The following is a 21,990-nucleotide window of genomic DNA, read 5'->3' as shown; positions in this document are numbered from 1 at the left end:
AATCGTATCATTGATACCCTTTCACCTTTTATTTTAATTCCACTCCTGAACCTTTCTTTTATTTCCATCATTGCTTCCTCGATGTACAGATTGAAGAGTAGGGGCGAAAGGCTACAGCCTTGTCTTACACCCTTCTTAATACGAGCACTTCGTTCTTGATCGTCCACTCTTATTATTCCCTCTTGGCTGTTGTACATATTGTATATAACCCGTCTCTCCCTATAGCTTACCCCTACTTTTTTCAAAATCTCGAACAGCTTGCACCATTTTATATTGTCGAACGCTTTTACCAGGTCGACAAATCCTATGAAAGTGTCTTGATTTTTCTTTAGCCTTGCTTCCATTATTAGCCGTAACGACAGAATTGTCTCTCTCGTCCCTTTACTTTTCCTAAAGCCAAACTGATCGTCACCTAGCGCATTCTCAATTTTCTTTTCCATTCTTCTGTATATTATTTTTGTAAGCAGCTTCGATGCATGAGCTGTTAAGCTGATTGTGCGATAATTCTCGCACTTGTCAGCTCTTGCCGTCTTCGGAATTGTGTGGATGATGCTTTTCCGAAAGTCAGATGGTATATCGCCAGACTCATATATTCTACACACCAACGTGAATAGTCGTTTTGTTGCCACTTCCCTCAATGATTTTAGAAATTCTGATGGAATGTTATCTATCCCTTCTGCCTTATTTGACCGTAAGTCCTCCAAAGCTCTTTTAAATTCCGATTCTAATACTGGATCCCCTATCTCTTCTAAATCGACGCCTGTTGCTTCTTCTATCACATCAGACAAATCTTTACCCTCATAGAGGCTTTCAATGTATTCTTTCCACCTATCTGCCTTCTCCTCTGCATTTAACAGTGGAATTCCCGTTGCACTCTTAATGTTACCACCGTTGCTTTTAATGTCACCAAAGGTTGTTTTGACTTTCCTGTATGCTGAGTCTGTCCTTCCGACAATCTTCTACTCTTTCCCCTACAACTGCATTCCAGTCGCCCATGACTAGTAGATTTTCGTCCCCCTTTAGATACTGCATTACCCTTTCAATATTCTCATACACTTTCTCTATCTGTTCATCTTCAGCTTGCGACGTCGGCATGTATACCTGAACTATCGTTGTCGGTGTTGGTCTGCTGTCGATTCTGATTAGAACAACCCGGTCACTGAATTGTTCACAGTAACACACCCTCTGCCCTACCTTCCTATTCATAACGGATCCTACACCTGTTATACCATTTTCTGCTGCTGTTGAAATTACCCGATACTCATCTTACCAGAAATCCTTGTCTTCTTTCCACTTCACTTCACTGACCCCTACTATATCTAGACTGAGCCTTTGCATTTCCCTTTTCAGATTTTCTAGTTTCCCTACCACGTTCAAGCTTCTGACATTCCACGCCCCGACTCGTAGAACGTTATCCTTTTGTTGATCATTCAATCTTTTTCTCATGGTAACCTCCCCCTTGGCAGTCCCCTCCCGGAGATCCGAATGGGGGACTATTCCGGAATGTTTTGCCAATGGAGAGATCATCATGACACTTCTTCAATTACAGGCCACATGTCCTGTGGATACACGTTACGTGTCTTTAATGCAGTGGTTTCCATTGCCTTCTGCATCCTCGTGTCGTTGATCATTGCTGATTCTTCCGCCTTTAGGGGCAATTTCCCACCCCTAGGACAAGAGAGTGCCCTGAATCTCTATCCGCTCCTCCGCCCTCTTTGACAAGGCCGTTGGCAGAATGAGGCTGACTTCTTATGCCGGAAGTCTTCGGCCGCCAATACTGATTATTTATCAAAATTTAGGCAGTGGAGGGGATCGAACCCGGGACCGAAGACGTTTTTGATTACGAATCAAAGACGCTACCCCTAGACCACTACTGGCCAGCTAGCGCATATACACTCCTGGAAATGGAAAAAAGAACACATTGACACCGGTGTGTCAGACCCACCATACTTGCTCCGGACACTGCGAGAGGGCTGTACAAGCAATGATCACACGCACGGCACAGCGGACACACCAGGAACCGCGGTGTTGGCCGTCGAATGGCGCTAGCTGCGCAGCATTTGTGCACCGCCGCCGTCAGTGTCAGCCAGTTTGCCGTGGCATACGGAGCTCCATCGCAGTCTTTAACACTGGTAGCATGCCGCGACAGCGTGGACGTGAACCGTATGTGCAGTTGACGGACTCTGAGCGAGGGCGTATAGTGGGCATGCGGGAGGCCGGGTGGACGTACCGCCGAATTGCTCAACAGGTGGGGCGTGAGGTCGCCCCAACATCGTGCAGCCCGCCTCCAGTGGTGTCGCGACAGGCGTGAATGGAGGGACGAATGGAGACGTGTCGTCTTCAGCGATGAGAGTCGCTTCTGCCTTGGTGCCAATGATGGTCGTATGCGTGTTTGGCACCGTGCAGGTGAGCGCCACAATCAGGACTGCATACGACCGAGGCACACAGGGCCAACACCCGGCATCATGGTGTGGGGAGCAATCTCCTACACTGGCCGTACACCACTGGTGATCGTCGAGGGGACACTCAATAGTGCACGGTACATCCAAACCGTCATCGAACCCATCGTTCTACCATTCCTAGACCGGAAAGGGAACTTGCTGTTCCAACAGGACAATGCACGTCCGCATGTATCCCGTGCCACCCAACGTGCTCTAGAAGGTGTAAGTCAACTACCCTGGCCAGCAAGATCTCCGGATCTGTCCCCCATTGAGCATGTTTGGCACTGGATGAAGCGTCGTCTCACGCGGTCTGCACGTCCAGCACGAACGCTGGTCCAACTGAGGCGCCAGGTGGAAATGGCATGGCAAGCCGTTCCACAGGACTACATTCAACATCTCTACGATCGTCTCCATGGGAGAATAGCAGCCTGCATTGCTGCGAAAGGTGGATATACACTGTACTAGTGCCGACATTGTGCATGCTCTGTTGCCTGTGTCTATGTGCCTGTGGTTCTGTCAGTGTGATCATGTGATGTATCTGACCCCAGGAATGTGTCAATAAAGTTTCCCCTTCCTGGGACAATGAATTCACGGTGTTCTTATTTCAATTTCCAGGAGTGTATATAGGTGTACACAGAGCAACAGATGTTGTGCCATGTACCTACATCATTGTATACGTGATGATGAGCTATTTTTATTTTTTGGTTCATTTTTATTTTTCAACTGCGCAGTTGTCATGTATAAATACAGCAATAGAAAAGAAAATTCCTAAACGCGACACCAATACGCATGGCGAAAAATCTCAGGAACTGATGAAACGCAATGCTCGAAACATCACTGAACCTATGTACGGGAGTTGGACAAAGATGTGGGAACACGGCGATAAATGTATGCTCGAACATAAATGCTGATGCTAGCCAAGTTGCAGGTTCCGCTGTTACGGCATCGATACAATGTCCTCGATACAGTATGTTGCAACTATCAGTCGTGGTCAAAACAGTGTTCTGTGTAGCTGTGAGAGAGCGAAGTGATTTCAAACTTGGACAAATTGTTGGTGCTCCATAAACAAGAGGGCTGAAGTGTTTCGTGTTTCAAGAAGCTCCGCAAGGACAATTTATACCGCATACAGGGAAAGCGGTAAAACATTAAGACGTGAGTTGAAGCGTGAGCTGGAATTCCAAAGCCACTCATCGATAATGCAAATGCCTGTAGCAGAAAGAGGTGGTGCCGAAGTCATGAAATCTCGACTATGGAGCAATGGAGGAAAGTGGTTTGGTCGAATGAGCCTTGTTAGACACTGTTCCCACCTTCTGGAGAGTTTGTGTCCCCAGAGGGAAAGAAAAGGGGGGGTTCGATGATGGTATATGCAGCCATATCGTGGTATTTCTTACGTCCCGTGGTTACTGTGGAAGGTCGTATCACTGTCAAGAATTATCTGACAATTTTGGCTAAATATTGCATCCCTTGGTACAATGTTCGTTTCTCACTAGTGGTACTGTAGTTCAAGACGACAGGAGACCTGTTCACACAGCTCGTATCATCCAGGACCGATTTTCTCAGTTCGAGGATGAACTGTCGTATCTCCCTGCCACTACAGCCACCAGTTCTCAGTAATATTGAGCTTTGTAGTCTACTTTGGACAGAATGGCGTGTGATCGCTATCCATCTCCATCATCGTTACGTGAAGCTGCCACTTTTTTGCAGGAATATTGATATAAGATTCCCTTTAAAACCGTACGGTATCTGTATTTATCCATTCTGAGAACGGAAACGGTTTTCCTGCAACATATTAGACACAGTGGTGTTTTATTTTGTGTTTTTTGGTGTTCCCATATTTTTGTCTACCCCCTGCAGCTAACCTGCCGGTTAGTCGAGCCTCATCAGGATCGAATCTGCTTCGCGGATTAACGACGACGACTGTGGACCTGGCCAGTCTTGGTGTGGTTTTTAGGCAGTTTTGCATATTCCACTAGTTGGATACCGGGCTGGTACACAAGTCCTAACTAAGACACGCTACGATAACAATTAGAAGTCGTTCTCACACTTGTACATTCAAGCAAGATAGAGTACACACATTCCGCCAAATGGTTCAAATGGCTCTGAGCACTACAGGACTTAACATCTGAGGTCATCAGTCCGCTAGAACTTAGAACTACTTAAACCTAACTAACCTAAGGACATCACACACATCCATGCCCGAGGCAGGATTCGAGCCTGCGATTGTAGCGGTCGCGCGGTTCCAGACTGAAGCGCCTAGAACCGCTCGGCCACACCGGCCGGCTCAGATTCCGTCCTGGCAATGAATAAGACACTGATGACCTTAGGTATATAGTCTCTTCAAACCATTAGCTCAACTTAAAACGCCGATACCAGTGCAAAAAGCGAAAAACCGATAACAGTTCAGCAAGTCAACAGGCACTACCAGTACACACAGTCTCGACTACCAACGGAAGACGTGTAAGTAGGCTGTTTAGGTTTTTACGTTGGTAACGTCACGTAGCGCTCTGTATGAAAATCACTGACTGTGCTGTGTGCAGTCTGTGACTGGTTGGCATTGTTGGAATATTCGCTATTGTAGTGTTGGGCAGTTGGATGTGAACAGCGCGTAGCGTTGCGCAGTTGGAGGTGAGCCGCCAGCAGTGGTGGATGTGGGGAGAGAGATGGCAGAATTTTGAGAGAGGACAATCTGCACGTGTGTCCATCAGAAAGAGTAAATTTGAAATACTGGACATCATGAACTGATATATTAATATGATGACTTTTGGATATTATTAAGGTAAATACATTGTTTGTTCTCTATCAAAATCTTTCATTTGCTAACTATGCCTATCAGTAGTTAGTGCCTTCAGTAGTTAGAATCTTTTATTTAGCTCGTAGTATTGGCGCTCGCTGTATTGCAGTAGTTGGAGTAACGAAGATTTTTGTGAGGTAAGTGATTCATGAAAGGTATAGGTTAGCCAGGACCATTCTTTTATAGGGAATATTGAAAGTCAGATTGCGTTGCGCTAAAAATATTGTGTGTCAGTTTGGTGTTGATCAGAATAAGTAAAGAGCGAAATGTCTGAGTACGTTCAGTTCTGCTCAGCTGTTTGGAAATCAAATAACGTAAGAGGGTTATCAGCAAAGTCATTCATAAAATTTTCTAAGGGGATGTTTCAGACGGTATGATATAAAATATCGGAGCCTGCCTATAGGGATTACCATGAAACAGAAGTATTGTATTCCCTTCTCTTAAACTGGTTGCAAGGTATCTAACTAGCCACATATAGCTCTAATGATGACAGGACACTGCGTTAACGCCAAACGAGTAGTTAGCTAAACAAATTATAATAAACGTTCTACGCGTTAAGTAGTTCCTGGAAAATAAATAAGTATATCGTACCGAGCTACAGCCCACATCTCTGCTATATGTCAGAAACTGTCTACAATCCGATTGGCACTAGAAAAATTATTCATGCACCTCGACTACTGTTTATTCATTCAAACGTAAAACTGATAGCTGAAGTATGATTACTTACAGATCGAGTTTCACAAGGATTCCTACGCACTACAGCGTCCGAGCAACGGGCCGGCGCGTCTTGCTGTGACCGGGTCCTGCCTGCGAGGGTCCGAGGAAACGCAGGAGACGTCGTTTTCGTTGTACGAGAAACAAATTTTGTTAGAAACTACAAAGAGTGCGGTAGAATTTTTTTCTTCGAGGCTCTGTCAGTCCGCGAGATGGAAAGTGCGTCGCCGGCAGTGAGGCAAGAGCGCTACATTCCACTTGGCGGCGCCGAGTCCCGGGCCAACAACCCCGGCACTGCACGCGCGGCTCCATCAGCCGGCAAGTCTCGGGACATTGATTTCTGGCCAGACGTGGCAACATTCCCAGCCAGCGACTGCGGACGAGACCGGACTCCACAATCACAAACTGGCGCCTGCCCTGCCGAAACGCTGGTTCCTGTTCGCCAGTCGCCTATCACACAGGCTTCACACTGCTTAACCAGATTTCGCAACGATCACTAGATTTTAAAAAAAATACGGATATTTTTAACACTTGTTCCTACAAATTAGGAAGCATTGGAAAAACAACTGCAACAATGGAGAATCCAAAGCACTTGGCAGGAAATTCAGGCATTTGTACCATCTGTACCGAGTCACTGGTGAATGGATTTCAAAGGAGTGTCCATACTGGATTTTAATTCGGAATCGTCCATCGCCGACCCTCATGCCGTGCGTACCTAAGGCTGGCGTCCTGTCGCAAGAACAAGGAAGGAAGCTGCAACATGGTGTCTGACGCTACATCGACAACCACGCTGGTTTAGTAAGTTTATACAATCCTAAAAACAGATTGCATCTTATATGTAAATATGTAAATAGTTAACAGTACCTCCACGTCTAACAAGAGCTTAAAGCTAGGTACCTCTTCAAGGGACCTACGCCTTCCGTTAAGAGGCAGCGCACAGTCTGGATGGAAGGATCTTAATTGTGGTCCCTCTCTTTTGAGCCTAACCCGACGGATACCTATGGTAGATCGGGGAAAACCACCGTTCAGGTTGTGTTGCTGGGGGGCCGAAAGGTGCTAACTGCCACATCACGTATCACTATAAGTCTCATTGGCTCAGCATGAATTGTTTGTACAACCAACCTACACAGCCTATACCTCAACTTCCACTACACTAATAACTTCTGATCTGAAGCTTAAAGTTAGGCACCTCTTCAAGGGACCTACGCCTCCTGGTAAGAGGCAGCGCACAGTCTGGATGGAAGGATCTTAATTGTGGTCCCTCTCTTTTGAGCCCAACCCGACGGATACCTATGGTAAACCGGGGAAAACCACCGTTCAGGTCGTGTTGTCGGCGGGGCCGGGAGGTGCTTGCGCCCGATGTACTCTACTAGGAGCCTTGTAGGCTCAACACAAACCGTTAGCGTCATTACCTTCATTACTTTTACCACAAGTACCCTTTCATTAGCAACTTTGAGCCAAGCACAAAATCAGTTACCTTTCATTGTATATCGTAAAAAGTTTAGCAGGCTGGACATGGAGGTCTTAGTCTTAGTTTCTAGCTTTAACGTACCCTAATCTCTTCTAGTTAGGTTAGTTTCTAGGATGGTAGATGTTAAAGGCATGGTGAGCGATGGCCAGCGTCTTGAGGGTCATTCCAAGACCCGGGCCGCCGCCCACAACCAGGTGACGGGCAATATTATACCTATCTCTTCTCTATTCAATTCTCTTCCTTCCTTCTTTCTAAATATTTAATTTCGTTTTGTTTATTAATATCTCACTTGATTTTGTATTAGTTATAAGTTTTTCTAATGCTGCGCAAAAAAAGATATCAAATGGATGTAAACAAATAGAGCCTGCCTCCACGTGGCAGGACACGGGCAACGGTGTGAGTGGGGACGGGAACCGGGGTGATGTCACTTCAGTCACACCGGACCCCGGACCCAGTCATAGCTGCTAAGTAGCAAAATATGACCCACCATAAGAAATTAGACAGTGGATCATAAAAAAATATGCAGCTAGTTAAAAAAAATTTGAAGTGATACCCTGGATAACTACTGTACTGACACAGTTGTTGACATGCTGTTGACTGGGAAGTCTAATGATGAGGCCAACCTGCTACCATTAGTCTATTACACGTGTGTCCGCCCCGATAGCTGAGTGGTCAGCCTGACGGATTGCCGTCCTACGGGCCCGGGTTCGACTCGCGGCTGGATAGGGGATTTTCTCCGCTCAGGGACTGTGGGTTGTGTTGTCTTTATCATTATTTCATCCCCATCCGGCGCGCAGGTCGCCCCATGTGGCGTCGATTGTAATAAGACCTGCACCAAGGCGGCCGGACTTGCCCTGCACGGGGCTTCCCGGCCAATGACGCCAAACGCTCATTTCCATTTCCATTACACATGTGAACTAACGTTGTCTTGGACTCTGACCAACGCACGTGTGGCATGCTCACGGATTGTAACCACACTCGGCCGGCCGGACTGGCCGAGCGGTTCTAGGCGCTTCAGTCTGGAACCGCGCGACCGCTACGGTCGCAGGTTCGAATCCTGCCTCGGGCATGGATGTGTGTGATGTCCTTAGGTTAGTTAGGTTTAAGTAGTTCTACGTTCTAGGGGACTGATGACCTTAGATGTTAAGTCCCATAGTGATCAGAGCCATTTGAACCATTTGTAAGCACACTGTACCAAAAAGGAAATCACGCCAATAGGAGACATCACGACAATACCATTGTATGAAACTTCCTGGCAGATTAAAACTGCGTGCCGGACCGAGACTCGAACTCGGGAACTTTGCCTTTCGCGGGCAACTGCTCTACCAATTGAGCTACCCAAACCAAGCACGACTCATGCCCCGTCCTCACAGCTTTTCTTCCACCAGTACCTCGTCTCCTACTTTCCAAACTTCACAGAAGCTCTCCTGCGAACCTCGCGGAACTATCACTCCTGGGAGAAAGGAGATTGCGGAGACATGGCTTAACCACAGCCTGGGGGATGCTTCCAGATTGAGATTTTCACTCTGCAGCGGAGTGTGTGCTGATATGAGACTTCCTGGCAGATTAAAACTGTGTGCCGGACCGAGACTCGAACTCGGAACCTTTGCCTTAATACCATTGTATCACTACCTCCACTCTTGACAGACACCTCAATATGACGAGGAAGAGTATCAACGAGTTACTTCAGCTACGCCATATCCAACTCAACTCATTGATGATTACATCCCGCAGAGCAACAATACCACTCGTTAATTTCAATAAAGCTAATGATTGACAACTAATACCCTGTAGATTCTATTTACGCGCTCTAGTCACATTAACGTGATCACTGTCTATGTTCGACGTCAACGTCCAATACCCACTCACAGATGGCAGTAGGCAGCACTAGCAGCTGAGGGCATATAAAGAATGTATGAGGGACGCGGACAGCAGTGCCATCTCTCTCGTATTGCTAAAAAGGATCGATTTATCTGACGTCCAAAAGGGCATGATCATTGGCTTTCGGACCAAGGATGCGGGAGGACGACGGTTCAATCCCGCGTCCGGCCATCCTGATTTAGGTTTTCCGTGATTTCCCTAAATCGCTTCAGGCATCCTTCCGCATCCTTCCCTAATCCGAACTTGTGCTCCGTCTCTAATGACCTCGTTGTCGATGGGACGTTAAACAGTGATCTCCTCCTCCTCCTCGGACCAAGGATGGAAGTATTTCCGAACTCGTTACGTCTGTAACGCTTCAAAACTGGTGCCGAGACAACTGTGGTACACCAGGGGCCACAAATGACAGAGAAGGGCAGCTGCGGAGATGTGTACGGGCAAACAGATGTGCAACTGTTGAAGAACTGACCACTCAGATGAACCAAGAGGCTACCGACAGTGTGGTGTACACACACCATCAGATTATTTGACTTGTCGCTCTAACGAAGTAGGCGAGTGTCAGCAATATGTCTCGTGATCTTATCGTGGCGTGTTTATCTTCTGCCGTTAGGTCAGATGATAGAAATGCCACTTGCAGGCTTAGAGTAGCAGATTGACAGTGACCAAATTTAAACAGAACTTCATTCATTTTCACACACATTTACTAAAATAATAACAAGCATAAAGATTACGTAACTTGATTCTGGATGCTATTTACAATTGACAATCTGAAGTTCCTTTGGTCTTGATACGTTAATCTTATTCTCACATATCTCTGATACTTGACAAAGTGTCTATACATTTATCTTCATGGCTATGTACAGGAATATGGTAATCTTCTTAGGTGCAGACTGAAACTTGACTATAGACTGGTATAGACTGGTACAGACTGGTGCAGACTCGTGCAGACAAATGCAGACTGACTAATCGGAGGTCTGTACAGTCGTTATAATACCTTGCGCGTTCAGGTATCACTGCGCGAGTGTGATCCGCAAGGAGAAACGGTTCTACATGAGCAGCAATCTCATTGGCTGTGTTACATATTAATACGCGGATCGGCGGAAGCAGAATTTGGTCCGTCTCTAAGGCAGCGCCATCTCATAGCGCAGAGGCGAACGAGCGCTGCGCCTGCACTGTTGTGCTTAGCGGGGCGCGCTCTATTGGGAGAGTTGTGTACGCGCTGACTGCGCGGAACTATGTACACAACAGACAGTGTCTCCTTAACGACCATTGAACGAACGTTGCTGTGTATAGGCTTCCGCAGCAGGCGTCTGGTTCATACAGCCATGCTGACTGCTGTTCATCGGCGACGAAGGCTGAAATTTGCACGCCAGTAGCACAACTGGACGTCCACTGAGTGGCAACAGGTGGTCTTTTCAGCTGAATCACGTTTTATGCTGCATCGGCGTGACACATCAGAAAGACCTTGTAACTATCGTCCCAAGGGTCCAGGCCGGAGGATGCAGTGTTATGGTTTGGAGAATGTTTTAGTGGCATTCTCTGGCTGATCTCATAATTCTGGAAGCTATAATGGATCAACTCAAATATACATCGATCCTCATTATTAACATGACCGTGAACCTAATGGGGCTGGTAATCGGAATTGACTGCTACGGAAGTTGTTACTTTCCAGTTCGTTCTGTTCAATACTACACTCCTGGAAATTGAAATAAGAACACCGTGAATTCATTGTCCCAGGAAGGGGAAACTTTATTGACACATTCCTGGGGTCAGATACATCACATGATCACACTGACAGAACCACAGGCACATAGACACAGGCAACAGAGCATGCACAATGTCGGCACTAGTACAGTGTATATCCACCTTTCGCAGCAATGCAGGCTGCTATTCTCCCTTGGAGACGATCGTAGAGATGCTGGATGTAGTCCTGTGGAACGGCTTGCCATGCCATTTCCACCTGGCGCCTCAGTTGGACCAGCGTTCGTGCTGGACGTGCAGACCGCGTGAGACGACGCTTCATCCAGTCCCAAACATGCTCAATGGGGGACAGATCCGGAGATCTTGCTGGCCAGGGTAGTTGACTTACACCTTCTAGAGCACGTTGGGTGGCACGGGATACATGCGGACGTGCATTGTCCTGTTGGAACAACAAGTTCCCTTGCCGGTCTAGGAATGGTAGAACGATGGGTTCGATGACGGTTTGGATGTACCGTGCACTATTCAGTGTCCCCTCGACGATCACCAGTGGTGTACGGCCAGTGTAGGAGATCGCTCCCCACACCATGATGCCGGGTGTTGGCCCTGTGTGCCTCGGTCGTATGCAGTCCTGATTGTGGCGCTCACCTGCACGGCGCCAAACACGCATACGACCATCATTGGCACCAAGGCAGAAGCGACTCTCATCGCTGAAGACGACACGTCTCCATTCGTCCCTCCATTCACGCCTGTCGCGACACCATTGGAGGCAGGCTGCACGATGTTGGGGCGTGAGCGGAAGACGGCCTAACGGTGTGCGGGACCGTAGCCCAGCTTCATGGAGACGGTTGCGAATGGTCCTCGCCGATACCCCAGGAGCAACAGTGTCCCTAATTTGCTGGGAAGTGGCGGTGCGGTCCCCTACGGCACTGCGTAGGATCCTACGGCCTTGGCGTGCATCCGTGCGTCGCTGCGGTCCGGTCCCAGGTCGACGGGCACGTGCACCTTCCGCCGACCACTGGCGACAACATCGATGTACTGTGGAGACCTCACGCCCCACGTGTTGAGCAATTCGGCGGTACGTCCACCCGGCCTCCCGCATGCCCACTATACGCCCTCGCTCAAAGTCCGTCAACTGCACATACGGTTCACGTCCACGCTGTCGCTGCATGCTACCAGTGTTAAAGACTGCGATGGAGCTCCGTATGCCACGGCAAACTGGCTGACACTGACGGCGGCGGTGCACAAATGCTGCGCAGCTAGCGCCATTCGACGGCCAACACCGCGGTTCCTGGTGTGTCCGCTGTGCCGTGCGTGTGATCATTGTTTGTACAGCCCTCTCGCAGTGTCCGGAGCAAGTATGGTGGGTCTGACACACCGGTGTCAATGTGTTCTTTTTTCCATTTCCAGGAGTGTATAATACTGAATGCATGGTAATAAGGAACACCAACACAGTTTTACTAATTACGAACTTATATTCTTCTCAAAACACACAAAAAGGAGACAGCCACTGCCTTCGTCATACATATCTAATTACGGCTAATCTCAGCACAGGCTTTCTTCATTTGCCATTATCGTCACACGCTAATCCATCATTGCATCCACCACTGCAATCCAAGACTAGGCCGGCGCGGTAAACGCAAAACTAAATATCGGCACTAGTAATGTACTGATCACTTTTATAAAGATACTTCATCACTTTCCCGGTATTTATTTATTATTTAGGGGTCTAACCACGACGATGGTGACACCGTTCTCGGTTGAAAACCCTGTATTCAAATAATGGCCTCCACACACACACACCATTCCCGCCAACCACTCTAGCGCATCTCGACACTCGCTCTCGCAACACGTCAAAATCGATTGTTCGCCCTATCGACTTGTACCGAATGCAGAGTTATAGTAAGGGCCTATGGACCTCTTACAAGGTCCACCGCTACATGCTGTTAGTTTTTCCTCGGCACGATGGCATCTGCCGGGAGAAAAATTCAATGTGTCACATAGCTCGTAGTGTACGTGTGTGGTTTGAAGAGCACGAGGATGAGTTTACCGTACTCTCCTGACCGCCAAACTCCCCGGATTTTCGCCCAATAGACAATCTGTGGGACAACGTCGTGCGGGCTATTCGCGCCATTCAGCCTCAACGGAGAAATTTAGCGCAGCTGGCGACGGCATTGAAGTCGGCATCGCTCAGCAACCCTGTCGGTACCTTCCTGAACCTCACCGACTCTTTCCTTGAACGTCTCGCTGCGGTCCGCGGTGTAAAAGGTGGTTGTTCAGGCTTTTGACAGGTGGTCACATTAATGTGACGGGACAGTGCGTTACCGTGGCTACGGTTGAGTAAGCAAAGGAACAGTGCCAGTCTGGAACCGCGCGACCGCTACGGTCGCAGGCTCGAATGCTGCCTCTGGCATGGACGTGTGTGATGTTCTTAGGTTAGTTAGGTTTAAGTAATTCTAAGTTTTAGGGGACTGATGACCTCAGAAGTGAAGTCCCATAGTGTTCAGAGCCATTTGAACAGTGCAACATTGGTAAACATGTCAGGTTTGTGTGTTTGCGTTCATCTACATGCAATATTATCAAAACTGGTTCAAATGGCTCTAAGCGCTATAGGACTCAACATCTGAGGTCATCAGTCCCCTAGACTTAGAACTACTTAAACCTAACTAACCTAAGGACATCATACGCATCCATGCCCGAGGCAGGATTCGAACTTGCTACCGTAGCAGCAGCGCGGTCCAGACTGAAGCGCCTAGAACCGCTCGGCCACAGCGGCTGGCTGCAAATATTATCCAAACGAGTGTTGTGTACATACAAAATAGTAAAATGAACTCGTATGTTTGCTTACCTGTGTGACGAATGAATGTCCATCCATACTGTCCTATTGTTCCCTGTAGTGTTGTGGTGTCCGCTGTGGACTTCACGCAGTCGTACGCTACATACTATACGGTTACTTCACTTCACGTTCTTATTGACAATTTACAGTGTGTACATCGTTATTAATGCTCCAAGAAAGCAGTTGCCTGAGGAGAAACGTACTACTGTTGATGCACTCAAACGAGCAGGTTTATCTATACCTCCAAATTGCGAAACAATGTGTCGTTTCTACAGGGGGAAGCAATACAACCTTCAGCTCCAGAAGACAACAGATAACCTCGTAAAATAACATGATGACAAACGCATCAAAATTATTGGTAAGAGAAATGGGTACAAAGCAGCAACACAAATTCGCGCAGAACTGCTAGAAATAAATAAGAACAAGATGTCTATTGCAATAGTATAAAGGAGAATGATTGAAGCCAGATTGAAAGGACATGTGGCAGCGAGGAAATCCGTTCTGAAGTTCGTAAAACGAGAGTCGAATGGACTAGGAAACATAGTAAATGGGCACAGGAACAGTGGAGGGAATCACAGACGAATCGTGATTTGAGATTCTTGGAACGTAAAGGAGGACATTCATTCTTCGATATAAACGCCTTTCTATTTTCACGATCTGGCCAACTCTGTCTGCTGCAAAATATCCCAAACCACATTAGAATCCCCACCGTGTATAACTGTAGTTAGATGCACTACTGGGCCAGTCTGTCTCCTTCAGATCGACGAATAAATGTCCTCTTTTAGATATCAAGAATCTCAAATTTCGATTCATCTGTGAATAACATGTTCTTCCACTCTTCCTGTGTCCATTCGAGTCTCTTTTTACGGGCTTGAGAACGGTCTTTCTCACTGCCACGCGTCCTTTCAAGCCAGTTTCAACCAGTCTCCTTTTTACTGTTGCAACAGACATCTTGTTGTTTCCAGAATGAGATTTTCCCTCTGCAGCGGAGTGTGCGCTGATACGAAACTTCCTGGCAGATTAAAACTGTTTCATCTTCTTGTTGTTTATTTTTAGCAGTTCTGCGCGAATTTGTGTTGTTGCTTCGAACCTATTTCCCTTACCAATAATTCTGATGAATTTGTCATCATGTTTAGTTATTTTATGTAACGGCCTTGCCGCAGTGGATACACCGGTTCCTGTGAGATAACCGAAGTTAAGCGCTGTCGGGCGTGGCCGGCACTTGGATGGGTGACCATCCGGGCAGCCATGCGCTGTTACCACTTTTCGGGGTGCACTCATCCTCGTGATGCCACTTGAGGAGCTACTCGATCGAATAGTAGCGGCTCTGGTCAAAGAAAACCATCATAACGGTCAGGAGAGCGGTGTGTTGACAACACGCCCCCCCCCCCCCCCCTACCCGCATCCTCACCTGAGGATAACACGGCGGTCGGATGGTCCCGCTGGGCCACTTGTGGCCTGAAGACGGAGTGCTGTAGTTACTTTACTACATACATATCACAAAGCGACGCCTCCCCTGAGCCCCATACCTCACGCGATGCGAGTTAAATGCCTCATTGCTTCACTGGTGCACTCGACGACTTGGCTCGTCTGAAAAGAGGCAAGTCACGACTCGTCAGAGCACATTACACGCCTCCTGCCAGCTATTGAACGGTCTTTTATTGGCCCGTATTGGACGTGCAGCTCCACACGTCGTTTTGAGACATGGCCTTTAGCGGGGTACCAGGATCCGTATGTCCCTTCGCAATGTTCTCTCGCAAACAAGGCGCGGTGAACCTGCATTCACAGCTAGCAGTAACTCTCGTCTGGTTTGAAGCCGATAACCGTTGACAAGGCGTGACACCTCTTTCATGCCCTTCTCGGTTTAGATATTTTCACGGTCACTGTTTTTACATCTTGTTACCTGACTGTGAATTGTGCACCCACCTTGTAGACATGTTGGATAGCCCTCACTGATACACAAACAAAGCGTGCAACTTCATTCGCGATGTGGTGATGAGCAAGTTAGAACAGGATAGCTCCTTTCTGCCATTCATTCCGGTTCACACGTCGATCTACCCTACCGCGCTAGTTCCATACAATCGACTGGGACATACAAACCACTTCACTGAGTTGACTTGCGTCAGTCATGTTGGAGGAGGATAAAGCAACAGTCGGAGCGGATATGTGCTGCGTGATTATAGGAGATTGTGTTTTTCTTCTTTCTATAGTGATCGTGAAAGTAAGCATATGTTACGTAACTGTAAAGTAAATTTGAGTTTGTACTACTGCTTCTGTTAGTGAGTTCGAAATAAAATAACTGAGCCAATATGTACTGTTGATATAAATTCATTAAATTTTAGGCCCGGCTTTGTTTGCTATTAAGACTATAATTTGTTTTATTCATGAGAGTTTCGAGATGAGGGATTGTGTCTAGGAAGAATGTGAAACCGCTTTCAAATGTATCACGTGAAATGTCGGGTGGTTCAACACTGTGTGTTCCATTGTTCCTGAAGTGAAACTACCATCTTTAAACATTGACTATTTACTTTTTGCCAATTCCTTCTTCTATTGGTTGCTTACTATGGTAATAAGGAATAATATTTTTTCATATTGTTGGTATTCAAAGGGTTAAAGGAAAACTAGGATTCTACACCACCGATATGGAAAAGAGAAGCAGATTCGAAATGGCTACACTGTTACTCACTGCAGAAGAGACTAAACTTTCTAATTGGATTTAGTGCTGCAAGGTTTGCACTGAGCTAGTGTACTAATTAATCTGCGTAATGTCATCGACGAGTGTTTTCAACTTTTGCTCTTTCGCTGCGAGATCCCCCTCGCGCTGTGCTCCGGCAGAGGGGGTGCCCACCCCTAGGCTCGTGGACGTGCAAGTTATTACTTTTTCCCCCAAAACACGTGGCGTCATATTTCACCCCGTCGCTGGAAGGACGGGTAATCAAGCCTGCCAGCTAAACGCCTAAACGTAATTCAGCGATTCTTTTCATATTTCCAGTCTGAAGCGCCACAAAAGCGAAAATTCTTCTCGCGTTATTCGGCAGTAACGTAGCCCAGTCATAAAATGTGTTTTGGACTCCGTGATGCAACGCCTTTTTCGAGAGCACTTGTTTTTAATTTAGTGCCTCACATGCGTGCCCAGGACAAATTGTTTTTGTAATGTATGTCTCCTTTAGGTTGTTCAGACCAGATAGGGAGTGGTGATTAATTTGAAAGTAAGATCAGTTTCAGCAACTAGTATTTTATAACGAAGTTTTTTCTTACTGTCAGAATTTTGTGGTAACTAATTAACACGGCCCAGTTACAGTTTAATATTCAGCGTCAATGTGCTACGCAAATAATCCAGTAACACGAAAACTGATCGCCGATATTTCTTACATTTACATCTACATCAACACTCTGAATATCACACTTTATTGCTTGGCAGAGGGTACATCGAACCACCTTCGCAATCATTCTCTATTATTTCACTGCCGAAGAGCTGGCGGAAAAAACGAACTCCTACATCTTTCCGCGCGAGTTCTGATTTTTCTTATTTTATTACGTTGATAGTTTCGCCCCATATATGTCGGCGTCAACAAAATATTTTCGCATTCGGAGGAGGAAGTTAGTGATTGAAATTTCGTAAGAAGATCCCGCAGCAGCGAGAAATGTCTTTGTTTTAATAATGTCCACCCCAAATCCTGTATCACGTGCGTGACAGTCTCTCCTCTATTTCTCGATAGTACAAAACGTGCTGCTCTTTAAAATTTCTCGGTGTACTCCATTAATCCTGTCTGGTAAGGATCCCACAACACGCGGCAGTATTCTAAAAGAGGACGGACAAGCATAGTGTACGCAGTCTCTTTAGTAGATCTGTTGCATCTTCTAAGCGTTCTGCCAATAAAACACAGTCTTTGGTTCGTCTTCCCCACAAAATTTCTAGGTGTTTTTTCCTGTTTCAGTTGTTCATAACTGCAGTTCCTAGGTATTTAGTTGAATTTACGGCCTTAGATTTGATTGATTTGTCGTACAACCTAAGTTGAACTGTTTTCTTGTAGCACTCACGTGGATGGCCTCACACTTTTCATTGTTTAGGGTCAATTGCCAATTTTCACACCATAGAGATATCTTTTGTAAATTGTGTTTCAGTTTTTTTTGCGATGTTCTGATGACTTTACTACGCGGTAAACAACAGCTTATTCTGCAAAAAAAACTTAAGACTGCTGCTCATATTGCCATCTAAATCGTTTTTATAGATAAGGAACAGCAGGGGGCCTGTAATACTTTCTTGGGGAACATCAGAAATCACGTCAGTTTTACTCGTCAGTTACTACGAACTGTGACCTCCTGACAGGTAGTCATAAATCCAGTCGCATAACTGAGATAATATTCCACAGGCACACAATTTGATTATAAGCCGCTTGTGAGATACAGTGTCAATAGCCTTCTGGAAGTCTAGAAACACGAAATCAATTTGAAATCCCTTGTCAATAGCACTCAATACTTCGAGTTCGGAAAAAAAGTATTTATCGTTCAATAAAGATTGCACAAAAATATCTGCAGTGTCATAACTGCTTACGAGCTACCACTCAGATGACAAGCTACACTCATTTCGACTAAAGGTGTCTGCCGGCCGAAGTGGCCGTGCGGTTAAAGGCGCTGCAGTCTGGAACCGCAAGACCGCTGCGGTCGCAGGTTCGAATCCTGCCTCGGGCATGGATGTTTGTGATGTCCTTAGGTTAGTTAGGTTTAACTAGTTCTAAGTTCTAGGGGACTAATGACCTCAGCAGTTGAGTCCCATAGTGCTCAGAGCCATTTTTCAACTAAAGGTGTCTTTCGAAATGTTGTACCCTTGACCTGCGCCGATCCACATATCCTCGAATTGCTGTTTCACCAATGAAACCGTAAGGTGACACTTTATACGAGAGAGAGCCAATATAGATCAAAAATTTGGTATGATTTTAAAAAGAGTATGAAGACAATGTAATGTCTTGCGGTAAGAGTCAATTTGAACAAATCAAAATTTATGGTACTTAAAAAAATTTAATTTATTCGTTGTTTCAGGTCATTAGGAACTCTACATGATTTCACTCATCCGTGCTACAGACAGCTGTACGAAGGAGTTCGAAAGATTGCAGTTTCAGTGCGTAAATGGTCAAAGGCAAAAAAAGTACTCGTAGTTACAGCCACTGTTATGTGGCATGTGACGGTGTAGCTTTACATTAGGATTCTGTCCACATTTTTTTACGAATTATGACGTTTGGCCATATGTGTGTACTATTTCACACAACGTAAAACGTGATGTACATAAGTTGATGCCGCACGTGAGCTTGGAAATCGCGCAGTGTCGAAATTAGCTAATCGTACAAATTAAATAAACAATATTAATGTACAGCCTACAACGGACCACATTTTCATTTGCAAAATGTTTAGAGACTGTGGACCCACACACGAACGAAAAATTTAAAAAAGGGAATGATAACCGAACCATTAAAGCACACGACGTAAGATTTCTTACATTTTCGCTGCTCCGGTAATGCTGTGAGTCAGGATACACAAAGCAAGTAGGAGTAGATGCTTGTTGGACACGTCGCAGGAATTGACTACTATGCATATGATGGACTGAAAAAACGAACATACTTTCAGTCTTGAAAGCACCGCATATCGGAAAAGCTTGCTCGCACTTTGAAGCCAAAGAATGATCGGATATTTTATAGTATAAAGAATATTTGGCAGCCAGGATCACGTTTTCTAATATTTTTGTTTTTATTTTATTTCACAAATGACCGATTTCGGGAGAGTGTCGATGCCATTTTCGGATCTTCTGAAAGTAATATTACAGTGCATGAATTGCACAGACATAACGAGAGTACACTCTACTTATAAATCAAAGGCGCTACGCTGGCTTGTTCAAATGCATAAAACAGAGTAATTAGAAAATTAAAAAGTCCATAGCACCAGAGTGTGGCCCGGAGTGGAGACGAGTTTTTCAACGGAGCCGTTATAGCTACTGCAAATGTTCAGAACTATCAGGAAAGAGAGAGAGAGAGAGAGAACCTCGAAATGGTTATCTTACAAAAAAACAAAATATCAGTAAACACCAAAGAGGGGAGTAACAAGCGTATGGGTTAAGGAAAGAGTGCGTCAAATGGAAACAACTCGTCTAGGAAACTCAGTATTGTCGGAAACTGGAAGATTTGTTTGTGAAAGAAAGTGTAATAACAAAGTAAGTTTTGGGTTTAACATCCAATCGATGACGACATCATTAGAGACGGGGCTGAGAAAGAGAGACATAAGTGACGTAAGGATTAGAGGGGTTGAGTAGCACAGCTGATGGATAATGGTGGCTCTTACTATCAAGAGCAGCGATAGCCTCGTGTCAGGAGATATTTTACAGTTATTTCCTCAATAAAATAGTGTGTATGCGAGAAGATTCCTCTTCCCGAAGGCCAGTTACCCTTCCAAAGCATGACAAACTGGAGCAGAAACACTGCTCGATTAATTTAAATTTTTTTTATCGTTGAACTGTTCGAAAAGGAAGTCGGACAGCCGGCCACAGGCTGGTTTTAACACCACAGTGCACTCCTATGCAGTGTCGTAACGCAGAAGGTACAATTCGGATCAGTGTAGTGGCGTGCCCATTCGAACCATTGTACAACTACTCATTTTTGGATATACACAGAAAACTGCAAGAGGCGAGAGACGCATTTATTTACCGGAACGTCCTACTCTCCACAGGACAATAGGAGAACGAGCGTTGGTCTTTTGGTCTGGCACGCATCAACAGTCATTAAAACAAAGAAGGAAGGTAGATACAAAGCGTCATTCGCCGTCATGATTGCTGAGTTAACTGATAGCGAAAAGCTGTGTGTACTTTCAGATGCCTCGACGTGGGTAGCCAAGTTCGTAGCGTACGGCCAGCTGATGTGAAACCGAAGCCGCTGGCCGTGCAGAGGCGGGGGTGAGATAACAGGCCCGTACAATGAGCCCTGCCGGAAGAAGAGCGGTGCGGCACAGCTCGGTTACTGCCTCCTCCACGCTCACACGAGGGCTTCTCGTTGCTCATCCCATCAAAGACCGGAACGCGCGCTCAGTAACTGCCCTGACCACCCGAGAAGACCGTTGGAGCCACGCTGAATAGTTAGACTAAGGCACGGAACTCATTACTCGAAGGCAATTTGATCGAGTGAAACAGAAACTGCAGGAAGGGTGAGTCTGTCGTTGTTACACATCTGCGACGTACACTATCTGATAAAAGGTAACCGGACTCTATTTAATACGGTATTGATCGCCAGATGTCAACAGTGGCGGACCCGATGGTATAAAACGAGGCGGGGTGTATTGTGCTGTCAGTAGAGTTGCTAACAGCGGAATGGGTCGTTCAGCCGAGCTCACTGACTTACAACGTGGACTAGTCACTGAATGTCACCTGAATAACAGTTCCATCAGGGGCATTTCAATCCTTTTATAAAACCGGCCCAAGCGACTGTTGATGATGTGAGTGTGAAATGGAAACGTGAAGGAACAACCTCAGGTAAACCGGGACCAGTCCTCATGCACTGTCTAACATCAAGGATTGAGGACAATAGTTATAAACAAAAATTGGCCAAGTGGTAGTAGGACTTGCGCACTGAGGCTTCCATACAAACTTAATTATGTACATAGTTTATCCATCCCATGAATCGTCAATCTCTACGATTTGGGTCTGTTGTCGATATCGATACCGGCGTGCTATCGGCGCCAGGAATTCCAAGTCCGTATCAAGATCCCCACAGAAATTCCTGAGACTAGCCCGGAGATACAGAAAGGACCGAGCAAAGCACTTAATTTTATATATTTAGAGATAAAAGGTTTAACAAAATATTTTTTATTTACTACACCGCGGCTGGAAAAAGATCCTGCAAGAACGGGACCAAAGACGACTGAAGAGAATCGTTCAACTGACAGAAGTGCAACTCCTCCGCAAATTGCTGCAGATTTCAGCAGCGTGCGAACCATCCAACGAAACACGGTCGACATAGGCTTTCGGAGCCGAAGGCCCAATTTTGTACCCTTGATGACTACACGACACAAAGCTTTACGCCTCGCCTGGGCCCGTCAACACCCACATTGGACTTTTGATGACTGGAAACATGTTATCTGGCCGGACCGAGTCTCGTTTCAAATTGTATCGAGCGGATGGACC

This window comes from Schistocerca serialis, chromosome 9 (assembly GCF_023864345.2).
Source record: "Schistocerca serialis cubense isolate TAMUIC-IGC-003099 chromosome 9, iqSchSeri2.2, whole genome shotgun sequence".
Lineage (NCBI taxonomy): Eukaryota > Metazoa > Arthropoda > Insecta > Orthoptera > Acrididae > Schistocerca > Schistocerca serialis.
Note: the sequence above shows the minus strand (reverse complement) of the source record.